The following is a 14218-nucleotide window of genomic DNA, read 5'->3' as shown; positions in this document are numbered from 1 at the left end:
ATTCCATTGACTAGATTGGATTGTTAGACTGTACCCCCGTTGTTCATGGTGATCCATTGCAACTCTAAATGATTTGATAGACTCCCAAACCTACGACTAGAATTAGCAAATGTTGAAAGACAATCAAGAGTAGTGGGATTATAATTGACATAAAATTCCAACATTTACTTAGAGAGGAATGAAACTGAAGTGGCTGGCAGTAATACCAGGCGTTCCATGCTTCATAGGTTATAATTGATACAAAACTCCAATGCTTACAAGAAAATTTAAGCCCAATCGAATTATAATCAAAGCATCACTTCCCACTTAATGGGATTGCACTCTAACCAAACACCACAATGATCACACGTATTAGGATATGCACATCCAACACCAAGAGAGTGAGCTCCATCTCCCTTTTAGCATTCACAAACAGGATCACAACCGAGAGGGAACCAATCTTCAAACAATAATTACAACAACAGATACAGCAATGCTGATATTATTCATTAGACATAATACAATGTTCTATTTTACAAATACAGATAGTAGTAAATCTTAGAATAATCAGCAACCAGGCTTACTGATTGACACACTTAAAATGTGCTATTTTACATATTTACAGACAGTAGTGAATCTTAAAATAATCAACAACCAGGCTCACTGGTTGACATATTTCAGCCGGCAATAGCCGGCGCAAAATACATGCATATTGGAGGATCAATCCTAAAGATTGAAAGGATTGCTGAAGGGACAGTCCAGATTCCATCACCACAGATCAAACCGGATGCCATCGCTCCTGCATAGTCCTCAGCGTCCTTCTGGTTCACTCGCTCCCAGAAATACAAAATGACCGTCCCAACAAACATATCAATTGCAAAGTATGCCCCTATGTAGAATGGCACTGCCATTGCCATTGGTATTGGGATATACTTTGATACATTCTTTGGAGCTACATCCCTTGAAAGATTGACAACCAGTGCCGCCACGAAGAACACACAACAGATCTCTAGACAGTGCTTTGGCAGTGCTGAGAAGCCTTCAATACCTAAGATAGCCATCTCCCGATATATAACAGCATATGGAGCCTTATACACACCATCTGGGGATCCGATATCAAATGCTGTCCAAAACAACCAGAAAGTAAGAGGTGCAACGACACAGCCCAATGCTGTCCCAATCAACTGGGACACAAACATGGACCGTGGTGAGGAGAGGGTGAGATAGCCTGTCTTGAAATCCTGCATGAGATCAGCAGCAGTGGACACGATGGACATCATGACACCACAAGCTGCTAGTCCAGCAATGACGCCACCATCCTTGCCAATGATTGAGGCAAAGATGAAGAGACCAATCTTTCCGTAGGTGGAGGCAAGGTTCCAGTCAGTGAGGCCAGTGCCATAGGAATTGCAGAAGGCGAGAGCAGGAGCCAGGATGTAACACACGAGGACAAGGTACCATTTCACCTGTGGGAAGATGATAGGTATTGTTGCAATGGATATTGCAGCCAGGCCAACATAACCAGAGGCTGCAAACCAGGAAGGTATGCTGTCTTTTATGAACGTCTTATTCCGCAGCCGTTCCTCTGTTAACAGCTTGGAGCTCTCATTGTCTGTGGATGACAAGCTGTGAATTAACAAAGCGAACTTGCAGTACACAGTCACCAATGGTCATAATGAATATCTTTATGCCAAAATTCTTTTCTTTCTGATAAAAGTCACGAGGCTGGGCTAAGAGGAAGGTTGAAGCACAAAAAATGAGTATAGCAGACATGCGAACTGAAAACTTGTTGAAAAAGAAAGCTCATAGTCAAAGAAAGTTTGAAGAGAAGGTATAGATGCAACAATTAAGATAGGATACGAAGGTTCAGCAAACATCTGGAAAGGCTGGATGTATGTTTTAAAAAGGAGAACGTCAAAGAAGATGTTCGCTTTAATAGAATATTGAAGGATTTATTATGTTGACTCCAAATAGTTGAAATAATACATTTGCTTTGATTACAGTAATGGCTAATCACAACAGCCCCAACTGCAATGGATTTCAAAATCCCAAGCATCTCATTAGTTAAAAGCCAAAGCAACTTACCAACCTGATATTATCTGCCAAAACATTCTAGCAAAATTTTTAATTGAAGGGAGGGGGGGAGATCTCACCTGTGAGCGGCCGTGATCCAATATTAGGTCGGTCAATCAGAGGCCATGGACGGCCCATGCCAAAGAACCTTCTTTTTCACTCGATTATGGCTTCCCCTTCCATCAAAACCTTAGATCTAAAAATCCTAGAATGCATACCTACCTTCCAATTCATGGAAGGGTCCTTAGCTCAAGTGAATTCCGGTTCCCATGGGTGGAACCAGCTTGATCTCAGCCGGAGGTGATTAGAGAGAAAAGAGAAGAAGATCTCTATCCTCCGGCCGTGGACGTCGTTGGTTCAGGGCACTGCTAGTGTCGTTGGCCCGGTCGTATGCCATGCGGGCGCCGCTAGCTTGGCCGCAAACCGGCGTGCACCACCGGCTTCGGCCGGCTTCTCCTGGTCCATGAGGAAGGGAAACCCCCCTTCACAAGAGAGGGATAAGAAAAGGAATTAGAGAGAGGAAGGTTCGGGAAGGAAGAAAAAGGAAGAAAAGAAAAAGAAGAAAAGAAAAGAAGAAAAGAAGGAAAAGAAAAGAAATAAGAAAAAAATGTTGTGGGCCGAAATGGGCTTGGTTTCGGCGGTTGCTTCAAATAAATTTGGCTTTAGAAGCCTGAGGCCAAACTGGGTCCTAGTCCGAGCTCAGTGTTCTTAAACCCAAAATCAACTGGGCCTGAAGAGCACGAATTTTAATAGAGGGACTAAATTGAATATAATTTGAGGCTAGATCCTCTTTAAATTAATTAGAACTGATAAGGTTTAATTATAAATTAACTAATTGTGTTTCTGGGCCTTAACACAAATAGGCCCAGTAACTGAACCCGGCCAAGGGCCTGATCCAGAACCTAATTAAACTTCAAGCCTGAATTCAAATGGGCGCAAACATGAACCGGAGGGCATTTGGGTCTAAACCAGAAGTGAAATTGGCTCAAACCTGAATCAAAAGCTGTATCAAACCTAAACCAGAAGCTGAAGCTGAATCAGACCTGAATCAGTAATTGAATCAAATCTGAGCCAGAAAATTGATTAGACCTAAACCAGAAATTGGGTCAGACCCAAATCAGAAGGTGAACCAGACCTAAATCAGAAATTGAATTAAACCCGAACTAGAAAGTATATTAGACCTAACCTAGAAATTGAATTGAGCTATAGGCCTGAACCAGAAATTTAATTAGGCTATGGACCTGGAAATAAAATTGAGTCCTATAGATGGGCTGTAAATGACTTTAAGATTATAAATAAATAGAAATCAAATATGCAAGTGACATGTAATTTAATGATCTTGCTAGGTATTGGAGAGTTGGCTTTGGTAAGCAAATTAAGGTAAGTGACCCTGATATAATCTTATAATTTATTAAATACATGTGACTATTTTATTATGAAATTGTATTTAATTATTTATGTTTTCACAAAATTAGGATCAAGCATGCGTTAGTAAATGTTGCATGATTTTAAATAGATGACATTCATCATAATTATCATGCTATGTATATAATTTATGATGATATAAAAGTTGCACGAAAATTAAAGTTTCTAGCATGATCATGAATTTAATGCCATTATTCACCTTTCAATGTATCTATGAATAAGATTTATGAAAGGAATGATATAATTTAAGAACCCTCAGATTGCTATGTAAGTCCTATGCCAGTGGGTAAGAGCAACTCAGCATAAAACCCTCGCTAGTGGGTAAAAGTAACTTGGCTTTACGACCCTCGCTAGTAGGTAATAGTAATTGGAAGATGATCCTGCAGAGGTAAAGGCTTTGCCGTGGGAATAAGAGCGGTCTTAGCTACACTACCATCTGAGAGTATGAATTTCAAAGGATGGAATAATGGCAAAAATTTTATGATGCATAATCATATTTATGAACATGCATGATTGGATACATATTGTTTTATGACTGGTTTGATTATATGTTGTATGAAATTCTTACTTTGTTACAACTATTAGTTTCTTAAATTAGTGCACTGGCATGCAAAACATTATGCTTGCGCTGATAAGATTATGCATGGTTACTTACTGAGCTTTTATAGCTCACACCTACTTATTTATGTTCTTATAGATAAATAGGATTGCTAGGAGCAAGGAGCGTGACATGCTTCAGGGTTATGAAAAAAATAAAATATTAAATGCTAGTATTTTTAGAGGCTCTGTATCAATCCTTAATGATGAAATATTTGATGACATTCATGAATAAAATTGTTCATAATTGATTTGAAGTTTTGAAGTGGCTGCGTTTATTGTATGCTTAACTTTGCAATAGCACGGCTGTCATGATCCGAATTTAAGGCGTGACATTTAGTGGTATCAGAGATATAGGTTTAGCCATGATTAAAAAGTTTAAGACTAATCATGAAAATGGGTAATTAAGTTAGCTTTCACGTAATTGGAATAACAATAATAATAAAAAAAAATAAAATAATAAAATAATAAAATAATAATTTTGGTTTATATTGTCTTAGGTGACAATGAGCAACAAAAAGAAGAAATGTAGGGCTAATACAAGTCATTCTAGGGACGTGATTGTGACAGAAAAACTATCAAAGCTTAGGTTCAGATCATTGTGAATTGTGATTGAAAAACTATCTGAGCTTAGGTTAAGATCACATGGGATTGTGACAAAATTAGAACCAAAGAATAAGTTTAAGATCACTAGGGTTTACAACAGAAATGTATCATGGCTTAAAGTTATGATCACTTGGGACATGACAAAAGTAGTAAAATTAAATTTAGTGCTTAAGTGAAAGATCACTAAGCATTGTGATAAAATGTATGTACTGGATTTAGTATTCGATGAGTACGGAAGGACTAGATAAGATGTTTTTGATCAGGATGAGAGATGTTTGACCTAAGATAAGTGTAGGAAGGTTTACCATGGTATAGCAGTTATACTATGTTCAGATATTATTTAAATGAAAAGAAAGTTTAAAATTGATATGGATTTGGATGTGATTATTAGAGTGTGATTTGTACATGGATTGGTCATAGAATTGGAATGAGCCAAGAAAGATTTTTTTAATATAGTATCATAAAGGATTGTTCTTCGAGGTTAAATCTGTACGTGGTTATAATTGGTATTGGCATACTTGGATATTGCAAATAATTGTATTTCTATTGGTGGATCAAATTCTTAAGGCCATAGAGTATGCATATTGATGGAGGAGTTCTAGTTAATTTGAATTCTCATGTTTGGATTGGGCTATTAGATCTTTCTCATAATTATTGGACACTATTGGATGTGTTAGTTTAACCTCAAGTCTAGGTTTATGATTTGACAAGGGATCCTTGTTATTGAGTGGAGACTTCGATTTTGGAGATTGTAAGGTCTTGGTGAAATCATAAATAAATTTTAATTACCGCTTTTGGATCCAAATAATAGATCTTATTCACGTTTATTGGGGACTATATGATGTACATGAAATTTCAAATCAAAGGTTAGAATTATAAGTTGATCTAGGGTCTTTTGTCAATATTGTTGAGGTTGTTGTTGAAACCTAAAATTGCATGAAGAATTTGAATGGCATGGTTATGATGGAAGATATTCCTAAGATAAAGGTTGATCATTAAATCATGGGCAAAGTTAAGAGAAGAAAAAGGATTAGGAATTATGAAAAGTATTTGATGCTAATGCTCTCACCTATTTTCATTAAGCCAATTATGATTTTTGTGTGAAATTAATCATGAGTAATTAATTTATTGGGCAAAGAATTATGGCATCTAAATCCAAGGTTGTTGGAAGGTTGACCTTATTTTAAAGGAGATCAAAAGAACATACTATGTGTTGTAAATAGAAAGGATCAAGTTTTGGGATGCAATCACTTTGTATGTCATAATTCTTACGCCAAAAATCTTGGGATTAGGTACTCTGAGAGGGAGACTAACTAAGATCTCGAGGAGCGACCAGTAGGCTGGTGGAGCAAGCTCCGAATACAGTAGCCACGCAGGCAGATATTGCTGGTGTATGCCAGGTGGTAGCCCAACTCCTTCTGTAGCAGCAATAGATGCAGACTGCCTCTCGACCTACACTGTCTGCAGAATCCTACCACGAGCGATTCCTTAGGCTCAACCCACCAATGTTTGATGGTGGAGCTGATTCTGTGGCTGCTGAGACCTGGATTCAAAAAATTGAAAAGATGTTCAATGCTCTACAGTATTCTGATGAAGTAAAAGACATATTGGTTATTCCTATGCTGAAAGAAAATGCAGAGTTCTGATGGACTGTCATGACAACTGCATTCGAGAAGGAAAATGAGCCACTGACATCGGAAGAATTCAAAGGACTATTTTATGATCAGTATTTTCTAGAGTCAGTCAAATTGTCGAAGGAAACTGAATTCTTATCTTTGAGGTAGACAAATAGGATGACTGTACTGGAATATGCCAACAAATTTAATGAATTAGGCAGGTTTTGTCCTCAGATGATAGAGATAGAAAGGAGCAAGGCCAACCGATTCGAGCAAGGTTTGAGATACGGAATTCGATCCCGATTGTCTGCTCCGATTTTCACCGGTTATAGGGATGTATTAAAAAGGGCTCTGAAGGTTGAAGTAGAATTGAGGAGATTAGAAAAAGAAAAGGGCGACCAGAATAGACCCGAGATGACAGGAAGTCTGAGTAACAGAGATAATACAAATAAGAAGAAGAGATTTGAGGCCTATACCTACTGTGGCAAGACTCATGCGGGGCTTTGTTTTAAGAAGATGGAAGTCTGCTTCACTTGTAGACGACATGGACATTTGGCACGGAACTATCCAAATAAAAATGAAGAATGACTCGGAACCTACTGAATCTAGTGCTCGGCTGTTACATTGATTCAGTAGAATGCTGGTGCAAGTGACCAAATAGTGACAAGTATCATTCTAGGTAATTCCACAAATGTCATGCGTCAATTAATTGTAAATCTTCTGACCTGTTTGTATCTTCTAGGTTTCAATCCCTCTATAATACACACCATAAGAATTGAACCAACCTTTATGTGATGTCGTCTCTCTTAAAAAAACTATTTATAGATGTTATGTTTAAGAATCTTATCACTTAAACGAGAAAGTTAGAGTTCATACAAATTGAGACTGAGCCTTAGACATGTAGGGCTCGATCAGATTTGCGTAGCAGAAGCCTAGTAAAATATTAAATAAAAGACTAAGTATCTTAATTTGTTTAAGAATTAAGATATGTAAAATTTTGAGTACGAAATTTCTTTTAAAAAGTGAAGAATGTAATTACTGGGCCAAACAGGCCGACCTAGACCATAGTCAGCGACCCATCTGGAAACTTTGAGAGAAAGATAACGGTGGAGATCGCCAGCTGTTGATGCAGTTATAACCGCCTAACAGCCACGATCACCACATTTGAGCTTGATCGAGGGCTATAAAAGCCTATAGAGTCCTCAGAGAGGGACTCCATCAACCATCCTCTCATTGCCTCTTACCCTCTCTTCTTTCTTTGCAAAGGAGACGAATCTGGAGCAATGGAGGAGACACCCCCAACTCGTCACCACAACTGAGCCGCTGGAGGAGACACAATAGCTCGCTGGAAAAGCTTCACAGCTCCTCGAAGCTCGGTAAATTTTCTATCACCCATGTTCATGAATTACATTCGATCGATCTAGTATAATAATTAAAATGGAAATAAGAGAAGGGTAGAAATAAGATGTAGTGGAGGGAGGGGGAAGATCTCACTCGTGAGCGGTCGTGATCCGATATTAGCTCGGTCAACCAGAGGCCATGGACGGCCCATGCCAAAGAGCCTTCTCTTCCACTCAATTATGGCTTCCAGCTCGAGTGAAATCCGGTTCCCATGGATGGAACCAGCTTGATCTCAGCCGGAGGGGATCAGAGAGGAAGGAGAAAAAGAGGATCTCTATCCTCCGGCCAGGGACGTCGCCGGTTCGGGGCACTGCGAGGGTCGTCGGGTCGACCGCGAGGCTGCCGCGCGCCATGCGGGCGCCGCTAGCTTGGGCGCAGACCAGCGTGCACCACCAGCTTCGATCGGCTTCTCCTTGTCCATGGGGAAGGGAAACCCCATTCACTAGAGAGCGATAAGAAAAGGAAGAAGAGAGAGGAAGGTTCGGGAAGGAGGAAAAAAACAAAAAGAAGAAAAGAAAGAAAGAAAAGAAGAAATAAGAAAAGAAAAAAAAATGTTGTGGGCCGAAATGGGCCTGGTTTCGGCGGTAGGCTTCAAATGAATTTGGCTTTAGAAGCTTGAGGCCGAGCTGGATCCTAGTTTGAGCCCAGTGTTCTTAAACCCAAAATCAACTGGGTTTGAAGAGCACAAATTTTAATAGAGGGGCTAATTGAATATAGTTTGAGGCTAGGTCCTCTTTAAATTTATTAGAACCGATAAGGTATAATTATAAATTAACTAATTGTGTTTCTAGGCCTGAACACAAATAGTCCTAGTAACTGAACCTGGCCAAGGGCCTAATCCAGAACCTAATTAAACTTCGGACCTAAATGCAAATGGGCCCAGACCTGAACCAGAGGGCATTTGGGTCTAAACTAGAAGTGAAATTGGCTCAACTTGAACCAAAAGCTGGATCAGACCTGAATCAGAGGTTGAATCAGGTCTGAACCAGAAGCTGAATCAGATCTGAACCAGTAATTGAATCAAATCTGAGCCAGAAAATTGATTAGACTTGAACCAGAAATTGAGTCAGACTCGAACCAAAAGGTGAACTAGACCTAAACCAGAAATTGAATTAAATCCGAACCAGAAAGTAGATTACACCTGGCCCAAAAATTGAATTGAGCCATGGGCCTGAACCAGAAATTGAATTAGGCTATGGACCTGAAAATGAAATTAAATCCTATGGATTGATTGTAAATGACTTTAAGATTATAAATAAATAGAAATCAAATGTGCAAGTGACATGTAATTTAATGATCTTGCTAGGTATTGAAAAATTGGCATTTGGTGAGCAAATTAAGATAAATGACCCTGCTATAATTTTATGTTTTATCAAATATATGTGACTATTTGATTATCAAATTGAATTTGATTATCAAATTGAATTTGATTATTTATATTTCACAAAATTAGGATGAAGCATGTGTTAGCAAATGTTGCATGATTTTAAATAGATGGCATTCATCATGATTATCATGCTATGTGCATAAATTTATGATGATATAAAAGTTGCACGACAATTAAAGTTTATAGCATGATCATTAATTTCATATGATGCCATTATTTATTTTTTAATGTATCTATGAAATAAGGTTTATGAAAGATGCCTAGTGCAACTCACCTCACCAATGCCGGAGGAAGCTCCGGTGATGAGAACAACTTTTCCGTTCATGTCCTCCTCCGACAAAGGCCTCACAATTAAGCATCCATCGAACAACTCTCCACACCAACCTAACTGGTAAGTTGGCTAAAAGGAATATAGCAATGGCCAGATGCATCACAACACTAAGAAAGCCATTGAAGAAGTCCATAGAAAGAGCGAGAGAGAGAAGCTATGGAGGCTTGCCGCGGTGCTCTTGTTGTATCAATGGCATTGCATGGCTGGTGGAAGCCTATTTTTAAAGACATCCGCTGTTCGAGCACCGCCCGGTAATCGATACCGCTCAACAGGCGGCAGGCGTACAGCTCCAACGAGACGCATCTATGGGGTCTGATGCAAGTCCCGAGAGGGGGTGGGTTCGGGTGGTATCTTTCGCGCGAAAGCATGATTCACATTCCTTCGCGACGTCGACCGTTGAATCGCGCCATGACCGCTTCGAGATCTGTGCAGGAGGTCGAAGAAAGATTTGATTGCCTTGAATCTGTGCGAGGTGAGACGCAACGGTGGGCGTCGTGGAAGAAGGTGAAGCCGAGTCCCGGAGCGATGACTTGAAAGGCTCTCACCAACCCGAGGATCAATTCATTGCAAATGCAATAAATAGTTGAAGGGCAAGTTCCCCAGGCTTTCTATTGTGGCGGCTGTACATATCTGTTTATATTAATAAGATGTTTGAGATATTGTTTTGTATCAATATCAGACATAAAACTTTATTATTAACAACAGTCGAGGAAGAAATATGTCATTATCTGAGTACCTACGCCAAAATGAGTTTACAGAAGGTTCATTACGAAAAAGATATTTTTTTAAGATGAAAAACACAGTCCGAGAGAGACTGTATCAATAACATACATGCTTGGCCTCGAAGGCTCTTCCATTCCATACCATTACCTAGATGTCTCGAAACAAGGGGTGATCCAAGCCAGCACCCCTCAGACCTCCCTAGATCCAGCTGATCATAGTGGCCAAATCCTCTTTTAGAATGATTGAGCTAGCATGTAACACTTGTTGTGCATGTTGAAGGCCCATCTAGACAGCCCTCAACTCCGTACTAGAGACCGAAATGTTGAATAACTAACAGCCGCCTACTGCCACCACCCAACCATCAAGTTTCTGAATAGCAAAATAAATTAAGAAGTCAGCTTTTTAAATAATTTAAAAAGTTGCTTAGAACGCTTCATAATTTTTTATTTTTTATTTTTTAAAATGTATTCATACTAAAATTATATAAATAATTTATTTTAGTAAAAAAAATATTTTTTTGCTTTCTAGATATTATTTTTTTTGGTTTGAGCCTTAAAAATATGCTAAAAAAATATATAACCAACCATATTTAGGGTGTGTTTGGTTCCATGCCGCTGGAATGCTTGCAAGTCTATGTTTCACTACACTGCAAATTCACATGTAAATCTAATTTCAATAAACTGCATATTTATAATTTATTTTATTTATTATGTTTGTACAAAAGTTATTTACTAAATAATGAAATAATAATAATAATAATAATAATAGAGTTTTCCAATAGAAAAGTATCAAAATGGTGCACAATATTAGAAGTTAAATAGAGCTCTCCACATAAAGCTTTTAATTGTATTATTTAATAAAAGAGAGAGGGGATTGTGTTTTTAATTTTTTTTTTCCTTTTAAGTCGGAAGGGGCATGCATAAGAGGCGTCTGAAATTTTGGTGTGCCCTCTGCTTTAAATCAAATTCCAGGAGTGTTCTTTTAATGATTAATATACTTTAACTTCCATAGTTTAGTGAGGTGGACAAATAAACCCCTTCGATCGCTTATCCAATAACTCTGTTACTATTAGCCATTAATTTACTAGATGCCCAAAGTACCCTTAAAAGAGTTTAAATTTAGAGACGGCAATTAGGTCAGATTGAGCAAGATACGGATCGCATCGGATAGACGATATATTAAAATTCTGCCAATCAACACATGACCTGTTTGTTAAACAAATCAAAAATTTAGACCCAAATCTGATCATTTTATTAAATAAGTAATCTAATCTAATTTACAATAAATTGAAACAAATTATACGAGTTAAATAGTTAAGCATTGTCGTCCTTAGATTTAATGAATCCAAACTATTCAACACTCTCTACGGACCATAGGCACCTTCCCTATGTCTTCCAAATGACCAAAGAATACCAGAACATGCAAATGTTCGACGAAAAGGTTCGCGGCCTCACAAGAATTTGTTTCATTAGATATAGAATGTTTGGAGATCTTTCTCTTTTCCTCTCTCCTCTTTTTCTTCCAATATGCATTTCTTCTTCGCACCACCAACCTCCTTCAATCTCTATCCTACACCTGATCTCTTACTTCATCTCTGCAATTAGGGGTGGCAATTAGATCGGGTCGAACATAAATGGGTCGGGTCAGATGCAGGTCGGGTCAAAAAATCATAAACCTGAACTTGACATGTTTATAAAACAGGTCAAAAAATTACAACCTTAACCTATCATGTTTAATAAACAGGTAACCCGACCCGTTTAACCCGTTTAATAAAAAAAACTTTAATCGTAAACCCTCTCATTTCTTTTATTCAGAAAATCATCTCCTTCTCCACCGCCTATTCAAAATTTCAAATCCGTCAAAAAATTACAACCTTAACCTATCATGTTTAATAAACAGGTAACCCGACCCGTTTAACCTGTTTAATAAAAAAAAACTTTAATCGTAAATCCTCTCATTTCTTTTATTCAGAAAATCATCTCCTTCTCCACCGCCTATTCAAAATTTCAAATCCCTCTCATCTCTTCCTCGCTTCCTCCCATCTTTCCGCAAACCCCCACTTGGCCACTCCCCATGGAAGAAGACGACGATCTCTCATCTTTGGCAGCGGTACCTCGAGTTGGACAACGACGACTCCGGCGGAGGGCCCAACTCCGAGCATCTCTCCTCCCCCATCTCCTAAGGGCTGGGCTCTGAGGGATTCGATAGATCCGATGACCTAAATCGAAGGAGGAGAATGAAAACCTAACAGATGTGGAGACAGCATACCTTCTTATCGTCACCGCTATCGACGCCGGAACCCTAACCTACAGCCGCTAGGGTGGGCTCGGGGTCTTGAGGGCTGAAGAAGGAGAATGGAGAGAAGGGAGGGCCTGAAACCCTAACCCTAGCCTCCGCCGCCGCCCTCGTGCTATCGGATTCCCCCCCCCCCCAGGTCATGAAACTCCTGGTACCCTTCATCTCCGACGCCCTCCCCGCCGCTCGATTTCAGGTCGGTGACGTCCGGGGGTGTCGCAGGAGTTGTCGAGGCCGAGGATGGTGAGGGGACAGGTCTTGAAGGGGGAGCTTCCACAGGGAGTGGCAGGTAGTCATGGGCATCGGGCCGTGCCGGGCCGGCCCGGCCCAGGCCCACCGGGCCACAGACTAAACGGGTCGTGCCTGGCCTGGCCCGCTTCGTCCGGCACGGCCCGCTCAGCCAAAAACCCAAGCCTGGCCCGGCCCTAGGCCTGTGGATTGGCGGGCCGGGCCCGGCACGGCACGAGACGGGCTGGGCCCGGCACGGCACGAGACGGGCCGTGCCAGGCACGGCCCATCATGGGCTGCCAGACGGGCCGTGCCAGGCACGGCCCGTAACGGGTCCAAACGGGCCGTGCCTGGCACGGCCCTTCTGGCAGAAAAATTCTGCCCGTAACGGGCCGTGCCAGACCCGTTACGGGCCGTGCCTGGCTCGGCCCATCTGGCAGGGGGGAAGAAAATAGCCATTTCCAATGGCTATTTTTTTGTTTTTTCCCAAAATACCCCTCCCAACAGTCCAAAAACGGCTAATTTGAGGGATATTTTGGGAAAAAAATTTGGAGTCCTATAAATACCCCTTTCCTCCCTCATTCTCACCACACCAAACCAACTATTCTCTCCTTCTCTACTACTACTATTTCTCTCTTCTAAAGTGCTCTTCTAGCAATTTAATTTTTAGTTTGCATTTAGCAAGTGTTCAAGTGCTACACAAGAGGAGGTTCCTGTTGAGAAGAGAAGGTCACTCCTGTTGAGAGCACAAGAGGAAGCTCAGAATCTCGGCTCTACCTCTGCCCTCTGACCCTCTACTCAATTCCTCCTTGTGGTTAGTTTTTATTTTTTGCATTCATCAATTTAGATATGTCATCTTTTGAGGAAAGTCATTTTGGCATTTCTCCTGTTTCTAAGGGAGAAGAAACTAATCCCCAACCCCATGTTCCTAGTTCCTCTAGAACTAGTGAACCGAGTGAAGATCAAACCTCTTCTCGTAAGAGGACTAGTGCTGTATGGAATGAATTTGATAGAATTATGGTTGATGGAGTCTGGAAAGCAAAATGTAAAAAATGTGCCAAACTTTATAGTTGTAGTAGTAGTGGGGGAACAGGTCATTTAAAAAGACATCAAGAGAGTCATAGTATGCATGATTCTCATGCTCAAAGTACCCTTAATATACAAGGGGGATCACTTGTAGGTAATTTTGCATATAATCATGAAAATCAAAGAAAAGCACTTGTAAAATGGATAGTTAAGGATGAATTACCTTTTAGTTTATGTGAATCTTTTAATTTTAAAGAATATGTTCAATTAAACCTACAACCTGCTTACAAAAGAACTAGTAGGCGTACATTTAGAAGAGTAGCTATGACTAACTTTTTAGCAATGAAACAAACTTTAATTGAAACACTCTCTACTTTAAATGTAAAAATTTCATTAACTTCTGACATTTGGTCAGCTTCTGTAAGTAGTAATTATTTTATTGCCATTACTGCTCATTATATTGATAATGATTGGCAATTAAATAAACGTATTCTTGCTTTTCGTGCTTTTGATTTTTCACATTCTGGGCAA

At 39.8% G+C, this 14218-nt stretch overlaps 1 pseudogene; it reads right to left on the bottom strand.

The window, feature by feature from the left end:
* Positions 1-452: 452 nt before the first annotated feature.
* Positions 453-1649, bottom strand: LOC148700260 (putative metal-nicotianamine transporter YSL6 pseudogene; annotated as a pseudogene).
* Positions 1650-14218: the final 12569 nt, after the last annotated feature.

The sequence above is a fragment of the Phoenix dactylifera genome, chromosome 13 (assembly GCF_051530095.1).
Source record: "Phoenix dactylifera cultivar Ajwa chromosome 13, Ajwa_hap1_PhDact_Kaust_v1.1, whole genome shotgun sequence".
Classification (NCBI taxonomy): domain Eukaryota; kingdom Viridiplantae; phylum Streptophyta; class Magnoliopsida; order Arecales; family Arecaceae; genus Phoenix; species Phoenix dactylifera.
This window is presented reverse-complemented; position numbering and strand designations above follow the sequence as displayed.